Here is an 11,807-nt window from a genome sequence, read left to right as displayed (position 1 = left end):
ATCCACCAGAGGTTGGAGATTCTCCTTAGCCCTCATTTTGTTGCTGATGTATTTATAAAAGCATTTTTTGTTCCCTCTTAGAGCAGTAAGCAGGCTCAGCTCTAGCTGAGCTTTGGCCCTTCTAATTTTCTCCGTGCATAACTTCACAGCATCCCTGTAGTCCTCCTGAGTCACCTGCCCTTTCTTCCAAAGGTTATAAATTCTCCTTTTATTTCTGAGTTCCAGCTGAAGCTCTCTATTCTGACAGGCTGGTCTTCTTCCCCACTAGCTTGTCTTTCAGCACGCAGTGACAGCCTGCTCCTGCACCTCTAAGATTTCATTCTTGAAGAGTGACCAACCTTCCCGGACTTCTTTGCCCTTCAGGACTGCCTCCCAAGGGACTATGCCAACCAGCCTCCTAAACAGGTCAAAGTCTACCCTTCAGAAGTCCAGAGTAGCAGTTTTGCTGTTTGCCCTTCTTATTTCTAAAAGGATAGAAAACTTGGCCATTTCATGGTCACTATGCCCAAGGTGACACATTACCCATGAGTTATGTTATCCTAAGAATAATGATGTTATCCTAATAGCCATAATTAAGATGCCTGCATAACTATAACCATGTGAAAGTGTTAGAACACCCAAATTAACCAAATAAGTACTTTACGAAAACTTTTGGTTTGATTTCTAATAATTACAAAGCAGCAAAAAACCCACTTACAAGGGCAACAAAATGCATAAAGTGTGACTACCCCTTCCTCAGAACAGTGAAGTTATTGTGCCAGAAATCTTTAAATGACAAAACACCCTCTTTTCCTATTTTATGTCTTTCAGAATGACTAAGCTTCTAATAAAATAAAAAAATGGACAGCCTCACTGAAGATCTCTATCTACATTTCTTTAAAAATATTTTTTTTTTCCTTAGGAAATGCTTTCTGTACAACATTTTTATTATTTCTTGTCTGAGTTGGTTTAACCTACAATAATTTTGTCCTAGTGACTTTATCTCTCAGTAATAACTGAGTGGCAGAAAAATTAGATAAAAATTTTCATGTTTGAGGACATGAAAATATATTGAGAAGTAGTATAAAAAGGCATTCAGAATTTTCTTAAATATTGGTTTCAAAATAAGCAAATGTTTGCATACTTTTTAAGTTTTCTGCATCATCATCTCATCACTAATTCAAATGTGCTCTGTAGAAATATGTTCATAGGATGAAGGTAGAGCTCAGCAAATCATTCCCAGCAAATAACATACTCAACAAATGTAAGAATTTTCTTGATATTATAGGGAAACCATGAATATAAATTTATAAGGCTATTCTTGTCACATCAAATGTTGCCAGATGAAGATCCTTGTGGAATAGCTGTCTGCTCTTGACAGTACACAGTCCATTCTATACCGTTTTCATGCCCTCTATTCCACCTTGGGCATGGTGTCTTCTGGTTTCTGAATATGACCTGCAGGGATTCAGAAAACAGACTCTGTAAAGGTGATGTATCTGGTTTTATATGATTGCCCAATAACAAGAGAAATGACTAGCTAGAGATCTAGACACTAGAGATCTAGACACTAGAGATCTGTGTTTAATTCTTTGCTTAGTCTGATGAAATGCTTGTCACATATGTTCCATCTTCCAAAAGTGTAGCTTCTGACTTTACAAAAAAGAATATTTAATGTGAAATTCAGGTTCTACAATAAGCATCATGTCCCTTGCTTGTGAAAGTCCTAAGGAGTAGTTTGGTTTGTTCCATCTTATTCTCTTTTTTACACTGTGAATCTTCTATTTTTTCTGCAGTCATTCAACTTCCAGTGAAGTAGTGAAGAGTGCCTGTTCTTTGCCTTTGAGGTAGCATTACAGTCAAGACATAATCCTATGCAGTTAGAAGATAAAAACTGGAACATTGTCAGGTGAAGAATGACAGAGGATCACAGTTTTCCATCTACTAGGCCAACAGTCCTATGAAAGATTGGTGGCCATGACATCATACCATAGTACCATATGAGAAAACATAATGGAGTTGGGATTTTTTTCTTTTTTTCTTTTTTTAAACATGTTAATTTCTTCTCTGGCAGAAAAAAAAATTAAAAAGCATATTAGGATCTAGCTGAGTTCAATACAAAGATTATCTCCCTTGAACATTCTGATTCATGCCCCTACAGCACATAAATACAGGTTTTCACATTAAGAAAGCAAACAAGCAAAGACCACTTATGTTTAGCATTTATAGATAACAGTTTGTACTTTTTAGGTTGCTCTGTGTCTGGTATGAAAAGGTTAAAAATCATTCTTGATGTTCTGGTGGCCCTTTGGAAGACAAGTACTTAAAATTATGCACAGAATCCACTACTTTGTTGATTTTCTTCACAGAAGTTATTTTCTTCATAGAAGCTTGCATGGGGCTAGGTTTTGGATTTGACCTGAAAACAGTGTTGATAGCACAGGGATATTTTCATTATTGCTGATCAGTGCTTACACAGAATCAAGAACTTTTCTGCTTCTCAATCCACCCCTACCAGCAAGGAAGCTGGTGATGCACAAGAAGTTGGGAGGAGACACAGATAAGACAGCTGACCCCAACTGACCAAAAATATATTCCGTAGCACACGACATCATGCTCAGTGTATAAAGCTGAGAGGAAGAAAAAGGAAGGGGAGGACGTTCAGAGTGATGGAGTAGCCGTTACACATGATGGAGACTGGCTTTCCTGGAGATGGTTGAACACCTGCCTGACAATGGGAAGTAGTGAATTAATTCCTTGCTTTGCTTTGGTTCCATGTGTGGCTTTTTCTTAACCTATTAAATTGTCTTTATCTCAAGCCATGAGTTTTCTCACTTTTCCTCTTCTGATTCACTCCCCCATCCCACAGGGAGGAGTACATGAGTGGTTGTGTGGTGCTTCGTTACTGACTTGGATTAAATCCCAACACCACTACAGAAATGAGACTTTTTAATTGGAGAAAGGAAAGAAGAAATTGTTTCCCTGAGTATAAATAACTTCCTGTTATAACTGTATGTACCATATACATGGATTTTCTTTGTTATGATCTTCAAGCAGCTCTAGATACTTTATATTATCCAGAACCTAGCCCTTGAGTGACAGGCTTTACCTTCATTTCCCATACAACTTTGTGCCGCAGAATGATTATCAGCTGAATGGGTTCCTAGTGGGAAGAGGTTCAGAGTTAGAGGCAATATCTCTGCAGTCCCCATGTCTTCCACAAGTTTTCTTTTGCAATTGCCATAGGAAGGGGCAGTTTTGAGAGCCCCTTCACTTGTATTCTCAGTTTTCTCAGAGTGGCAGTCAAAACTGACACTCGTTTTCTTTACAGGAGGTGTTCTTTTAGAAACTGTTCCTTAGTGATAATAAGAAGAGCAGCAGAAGAGAAGGGAGTATAAAATACATTAACCAGGCATTTTGATTGATGATCTAAAGCAATCAAAACCTGTGGGGGGCAGAGCCATAGCTTGCTCAGTTTTCTTTTCTGATTCATGCAGTCTATTATAGGTTACTATCCTGTGACTCTGAGTCTGGCAAACAGGAGTTCAGCAACAGAATATACAAGTCAAACAAGAAAACAAAACCACAAACAAACAAACAAACACCAAAAACCACACATAAACAAACAGAAGACAAAGACAAAAACAAAACCAAAGGAGACACATGCAAGGCAGCAATGCTAGCCTTTCTCTGATCACAAAGAATAAGCTATGACTTATCAGGACAGAAATTTCTTAACCCAGTCCACTGGTCAAAAAAGCAGATATTTCAGATTAGAGTATCCTTCTTCCTTTGCCTTTTGTTCATATTCTCCACTTTTTGCCTTTCTTGTTGTTTAACTTCTGGCTTTACTATCAGCTTGTTCTTTGTCTCTTCCGCCCCCACATCCTCTATCTTGTGCCTACTGAATTTGATCATGAATTTATCCTTATAAGAGAAATACTCTGCTCTGGTTGAGAATTGTATGCAACATATGAAACAGAATATAAAGCTAACCAACAATGAAATATAGAAGTAAGCAGCCAGGGGTGTGGCAGATACATACAGTGTTAAAGGCAAACTAAACCAGACATCTGAGGTAATTTTACCATAAGGAAAACCCTGCATTAGGTAAATCTTAAAGAGATGTCTAGGACCTGAACATTTATCACCGTGAAACTAATGAAGGTCTTTTAAAGGATAATTACAGACCCTTTTGAATACTTAAAGCCCTGTTAAGAATCTGAGAAGCATTTAAAGGACTTAGTAGAATCATACCATGATAAATTACATGGATAGAAAAACTAAAACAAGACAAAAAAACCCCACACCACACCATAAAGATGACAGTGCATTAAAGCCACAGTCTAATAAAACATCACTTTTTCACAGAATAGATATCAAAATTATTTACAGATTTTAAAGTTTATTGACAGTTTGGCCATGAAGGAAATGTCACTTAAACCAATTGCCCCAAAGGTACATTCTGTGGAACTAAAATATAAAAGTAGGTCTTGTGCCTATTCATCTTAGAAAATTATTAAGTATTCTTCATTGCCCTGTGTAAAATGATTCTATATATTTGATATAGTGAATAAGGATGCTTTTGGTCCTTATTCTGTCCTGTTGTGTGTGTCTAAGTGAGGTCGTAGAGTACTAGGATTCTCCAATTCCTCTGCTCAGAATATATGCACAAATCAAGTAAGCATGGCCTTCCTTTCAAAATACACAATAAAATGATCTTATTACAGCTGATTCTGTATTGTCTGCACACTTGTGTAAAACTAATCATAGCCCAAAACCTATACTCAGGCATAATCACTTGAAATTTGTGATGGAAAATATTATCTGTGTAGTATCTGTGAATCTATTTATTGTCTTCCTGCTCAAAATCCAAAAGAGAAAGAGATGTGTTATAGATTTTGTTGTCAAAGTTTAATTTAATAATCTAAATATCTGATCAAATTATTTATTTGGTAGAAACTCAGCTTTGTAAAAGGGAAAAGATAATTTCAGACAGGTAAATCTGATCTCTGATCACATGGTGATCTCATTCACATTTTTGAACCTAAAAGAATCTACTTATTGACTCTACTGTATTATTTTCTGAAGCTACGCTCTCTGAAATCAGTAATATTTAGGTTTTGATGATGGGTGTTGGAGCAGATATTGATATTATATATAAATAATTTGTAGTGGCATGTTTTGTTTTTTTCAATACACAAAATATCTATAAGGACGTCATTTTTGTCTTGATTTACACAGCAGCAATTACCTCTAGCATGAATGTAACAGAAAATTGTCAAATAAAGTAGCTCGTCAATTAGTAAAACAAAATGTCATTTCAAGTATTCCTCATTATATTACTTTAAAATCCACATATGCATCTATTCTCTCTCTTCAGAACGTTCTAAGGCTTGAATTTTAAACCATAATAACATTAAAGTGTCTTTCATTAGTTTTTGAAGGCAAGGAGATTTCTACTTTTTTTCATTTCTTTTTTCATGGGACAAGCTAAATAACATTCCAAAAATTCAAATAGCATGGCAGAACTTGTTCTTGAGATAAGCATCTAAATATATAGATAACAGCTTGTATGGACACAAATTTACAGCGAACCCTAACGCATACTTCACAGTATGTAACTGAATAAGTAAAGCTAATTAAAGATTTTGTCCATTTGATAATAACTGTTTATACACTGTGGACAATAACTAAAGTTTCCTTATGCGTATTTTTTTTTCTTTAAACTATCCTTACAACAGAGCTAGAGCTTTTGTAATTATCATAATAAAGACCAAAGCAGAAGCAATCCCTGGAGGGTGTGAAGACCCAATGAATCTTGGTTGCATTAGTTGCCTGGAGAGTCACAGGCTATGCACAGCACACTTGTGCCAGAACCCTTAATGCAGTACAGCCTCACGACAACAGAAGTACAAAGATGTCTTTATATTCCTTACTCCTCAGCTACAGCTAGGGATTTCTTCCACTGTGCTCAATACACTCCAGATCTATCCTAAAGGTGAGGTGCAAACCAAGTCTGAAACGCCAACTGCTGCTATTTATTTTGAAGATATGCATGCACAAAAATGCTTTATAGACACACACACAAATCAATACCTGGTACATTCACAGCGTTTCTAGAAGGTGTACAGGAATACAAGTAAAAATGATAGGGACAGCAGTAAATATGTGGAAACAGCTGATACATGTGCAATGCAAGTTAAAGCTGAGCATGAGATGAACAGCAGCATAGACATTGCTGTCTTGGCACTAGTCGCTGTTAAAAGCACACAGCAGAACTGAACCTAACCAAGTAGAAAGCTGGTGACAAATTAATAACCTTTAAAACATATATATATAGTATGAGGATTTTAGGTAGAGCTTTTGATTATTTTTACAAGATTGGTTTTCCAGATCTGATATTTACTGAGTAAAGGGAGGCTTTTGTTTTTTTTTTCCCCAGGGTATTGGTGGTCGCAATATGAACTAGCATCCCAGAAAAACTCTGTGTAGAAAAATAAGACCATTTGGTTTTCTAAAAGCACTTAATTAATTACATCTTCTAGTTATGTTCTATATAGTCCATGAAAATGGAGTCATGCTCACCTCCTGTAAGGACTGAACAGATTCTTTAAAAAAAAAAAAAATCCAAGCTTTAGTTTGTTTTGCACCATGATAAATCTTATTTTATCTATATTACAAAGATTTATACCATAAATTTAAGTGAAAATGCTTTAAGAAACAGCAAGTACTCAAGATTCTGAGAATAGCTGTCTAGAAAGAAAGTTACATCCTTAAATATTTGAACATTGCATTACAACCCAGAGATTTTTTCACAAGTAGTGTCACATACAAAAGTTTAGCGTGGGTGTTTACTCTCCTAACTCCCTGTCAATGTGAAGGTAGCTGATGTGTATTTCACCTTAATGACGGTGTGTAGCTCCTATTAACTTTAATTGCCTAATGGATTTGTCAAGAAGAACAAGGCTCTGGAGTCAAGTTGCAAAGTTTCCATGAATTTCCCTAGTCAACTTAAGGTGAAATACAATAATAATATATTTACCTTGCCTAGAGAAAAATGAAACCATGTTAGATGCTACAAGAAAAGGGGAAAAATATTTTAAACTGATCCTTGTTTTACCAGACTATACTTTAATTTAAAATCAATTCACAGTCTGCTGAAATAAGTAGTGTTCATTTAAATGGCAACAATTAGACAAATGGAGCTTCATGGTAGAGATGTGCTAAACTGTGTATTGGTAATTTAATCCAAAGATGCATCAAGGTGGAAGTCTAACACTTCTGCACATCCTTTATTGAGTTAGTCAAAACTTGTTTTATTGAGGTAGTTAAAACTTGTTCACAGAAGATCATAGCAAGTTAAACTGCCAGAGCTGTGTGAAACAACTTGTATTTTTGTTACTACATTTTGTGAATGTAAATTCCTACTCTGGTTGTTTTGGAAAAATGTAAATGTGTCCTCCATCAGCTTATTTCAGACCTCTGCCCCTTGTCTGCCATTATGAAGTTCCTGAGAAAAGAGATATAAAATGTGAAGACATGCAGGTGTTAACAGCCATCCATTTGCCAACTTTGAGCATAACTTGTAACAATGTAAATTCGTAACAATTATTATTATTGAAAATACCTTACACCTTTTGGTATTTCCCTCCTGAAACTATCAGAAGCACTTTGAAATTTAGCAAGTTATCTACACCTGGGAACACAACACATATTGCAAACTGTTTGACATGAAGCTTTCAGATTGGTTACAGTTGTCCCAAGTCCACTTCCAAACCTGCAGCATTTCCCACATTTTTCACCTCCCTCATCTTGAAAACTGATCATCTCTGTGACTATATCACAACTCATCTGTGTATCTTGCCAGCACACATTAACCCGGCTTTACACGTGGCTCTTGGAAGACATCTGCTTCCTGCAATAACTCTACACATCTCTCTGCCTTTAAGCATAGTTAGGTTATATTACTGTTGATGGTTTTAGGGATTTCCAGTACAAACTATCCCATGCTTTAGTGTCTTTACATCAGTGCTAAACAGACATATGCATCTCACATGAATGGAATACAGATGTAGATAGAAGAATAATTCTGATATTAATTTAAACAGACATTAAATTCTCGAGTTTGCTATAAATAATCATTTCATAGGGATACAAAACCATGGTTAATGTGTTTGAATGAGGTAAAATTTTGGTTTAAAGTGATTTCCACTTTATTAAAGTGCCAAATACAAGATATTTGGATTTTAATAATTATTTCTATTACAAGAGAAAGTGTTACTAAAATATACAATTCATAAAACAACAAAAGGAATTGTCTAAATCTTTAATGATGGAATATTATTTAAAAAAACACCACAACAACAAACAAAAAACAAAACAAAAGTAAAATTGGCAGTTAAAAAGGGATGGCATGTACTGATTATTTTAAACTACAGTATGTGGTGCTATGAAGTTTTAATCAGAGCTTATTTAAGCTACTCTGCAAGTCTTCACATTCTAATTGTGGCTTACGTGACCATCCTGACCTTTGGTGAACTTTGCCCAATCAAAAGTTCATGTCAATCTATAGTATTCAGTGCTCCATCATTTGTTTCTTCCTATCTTTTCTTCAAACCCAAATTTTTTTTTAAAGATCAAATTTGATTGTTTGTAGTCAGCTCTTCAAAGGGAAAAATCTAAAAATCAAAGACAGATATCCTGTCGTAGATTTATTTTTTTTCTAAATGAAATCTCTTTCAATTTGTCATGTCCAGATGGATTTCTAGCTATTACCTCGAATTTAACAAAGTTAAAATGAAGTTCTCAAACTTGTTTTCTTAAAGCTGTTTGAAAATGTGTCTCCTTTTTCTTTCTTTCTCTTTTTTCTTCTATGAACTATCCCATTATTTGTATAGCACTCATTGCTAACATCTGAATACAATATTGAGCACAGATTTTTCTCTAGAATCTCAACCCCGCATTGGTCGAATGCCTTTCTACAGAAGAACACCACATGAAATACAGCTCCTCTTACTTATGTGCATAAATATAAGTGTTGTGTTGGTTCATTTCTCACAACTATTTCTGAGTCACATTTTACTGGCCTTAGTAAATCTGCCTTGTCCTTCCTCCCAAAATTCATCTTAACAGCCATCTTCTATTCCTGTTGATTTAATCATGCCACTGTCCTCATGGAGTTGTCCCTTCCCACCCCAATACTTGATGTCACATTCCTACATTGAAAAGGTAGTGCGGTTCCCATTTCCATTAAACACTGATCTCTTTGCTGAAAATATTAATAACGTACAGTGTATTTCTTGGCAAAAGTAAGTAGTGTCTGAAAATGCACCACTGAAAGCACAGATGAATCCAACAGCTCAATTCATATAGACTAAGAGCAACAAGGATTTTTAGTCCATGTTAGTATAATTTATCACAGCAACCCAGTTAAAAAATTAGAGAATTTATTACCAGCTTGCTGATTATTGACCCAGCCAGAATATAGTATTTTTAGTGTTTTCAAGTATATTCATTGATTACAAAAAAAGAGGATTTTTGGTTCGTTAGTTGTTTTTTTGTGTCCATGTAGTAAATTGTATTTATTAAGCACAAAAATTTTCCAAGTGTGTAATGCCAATAACTACCTACATAACTGAGTGTTACTATGTTATATATTTTTGTTTGACTTTACAAATGTAGTGCTGTCACCTGCTCAAACCACACTTGCAACACAAACACAGCAAATGTGAACACCTAAATCCTATAGCTTCAACGCTGCACGCATCCTGGATGATAACTTCATACACAATACGTCATTTGTTAGACTCTGACATGCAAGACATAGGCCCTCTTAACTCTGCATCTTTCTTCCCCACAACACTCAGAACAACACACAGGTTTTTTAAATGACAAACGGGTTAATGGGTAATTGATTCTGGAGTTAATTAGTCTTCACAGATAACATCCTGACAGATTGTTTTAAAAGTGGTATAATCTTAAGTTACCTGCTTTTCCCATACAGCCAGGTCCCAATATACAATCCCTTAAATGCCACTTGAAAATGGAAAGGGACAGAGTGAATCTTCTGATATATGGATCCATTTGACAATTGGCAGTCCACATGAAAGCTGAGACAGACTTGAGGCTTCAGAAATGGTTTCAAAATTTAGGTGAGTACAGCAGTGTTTGTTCTATCAAACTGCATACAAACTTCTTACAGCCGATTATGGATCTGAAAGGTCCTTAGGGCACCTGACCTTTTCCTTTCTTAGACACTTGCCTGCTTATTAGTAAAGCACTTCAATTTTTTTTTTTTCCCCTCCAAACTCTGTGTCTTTTCCAGCTGTAGTCCTGATTTCTGTAATTATCAGCTGTGTAGGTGACATTTGTGTGAGTCCACAGTACATTATGCACATACTCTCATACTGGAGCCAGAGTAAGATCCCTCTACCACATTTCATACTCTTCCAATACAGACTGTTTTTGGCGGCTTTTAATGATCTGTGTCTCTAAGTATAAGAAAGTGCTGGCTCTTGCTTCGCACAGATGAAATAGAACTTTGCAAATTTTCCTACAAGAGACGTATTAGTGGTCTCATAGCTCTTCAACATTTTATGTTGAATGTTTCTTTTACTAAACAAATACCTCAAAACTTTATAACTAAGAAAATCTCTTAAACTACAACTATCTCAAACAAATCCTTTATTTCACTGTGGTTATAACATTAAAAACAAACAAACAAAAACCCACAAAACCCCGTAGAAAATTCATTAATTTCCAAGGAGCACTCTATTAGAATTAATAAGGTGTTTGTTGGGGGTTTTTTTGTTGTTTTTTGGGGTTTTTTTTAATAATTAAACAGTCAACAATTATTTAATAAGCAGATTTAATTACAAGGGTCTTGATTAATTTAGATTCTCCTCACAGTCTGCTGGAATAAGTAGCGTTTAATTAAAAAGGAACAATTAGACAAATGACATTTGAAGAGAAGTGCCATAACTACCAGACAGTAATATGGGTTCTTTTCTCTGAATGTGAGGGTATGTCTACTATCACCTGCAAGGTATTTTTGCTTCCAGGTAAATTCTGTGTACAAAAGAAGTTAGCCATTTACAACTATGCTGAAATATACTGCACATTGTCTGGAGATTCCTTTTCCTCATAGAAACAGCAGGTTCTGCCACATCTAAAATATCAAACTAATATTTAACTGGGCATGATGTAGTCTAAAGGTCAAATCTTCATTCAAGCCATCTACTGACTTCAATAGGACCAGGACATTTAGCTTTAAATCTCAGAATAATTTTCCTTTTAAATACAAGATTTATTAGATTTTTCATATAGATCTAATTTCATAGATGGAGGGGGTTGTGTCTGAGGTAATTCAGGATAAATTTACATCAACAGTTTACTGTCTAGGGGAATCAGAATAGAAGTTTCCAGAATGCTCATCCTCAGCCATAAATACAAGACAACTTACCTCATTTTAAAGGCCTGAAGAAAACAGCTATAGAATTTAGGCAGCTATGGGAAGGTAGCATAAGATTAATCCAAACAGCAGCAATCCTTATAGGTTTCCTTTTGTTCTACAACAATACCTAAACTTTCCATCTTATGAAGGGCTTGTATACAGGACTATCAGTTGCACCTGGTATAAGAAATGCTATGCAGTAATCTTGTGCCAGGGATCTCCACTGTCAAAAACTGAATTGGAAATTGGAGGCAGTTGCTTGGGTCAACCTATCAGGCTGCTTTAGTGGCTGCCAGCACATGGGCTGCAGGGACACTCCCAGGGTAACAAGAGGCAAAGGTAAAGAGGGCGCACACCTATTCCTTTCTTGTGC

This window comes from Caloenas nicobarica, chromosome Z, assembly GCF_036013445.1.
Source record: "Caloenas nicobarica isolate bCalNic1 chromosome Z, bCalNic1.hap1, whole genome shotgun sequence".
NCBI classification, from domain to species: domain Eukaryota; kingdom Metazoa; phylum Chordata; class Aves; order Columbiformes; family Columbidae; genus Caloenas; species Caloenas nicobarica.
Note: the sequence above shows the minus strand (reverse complement) of the source record.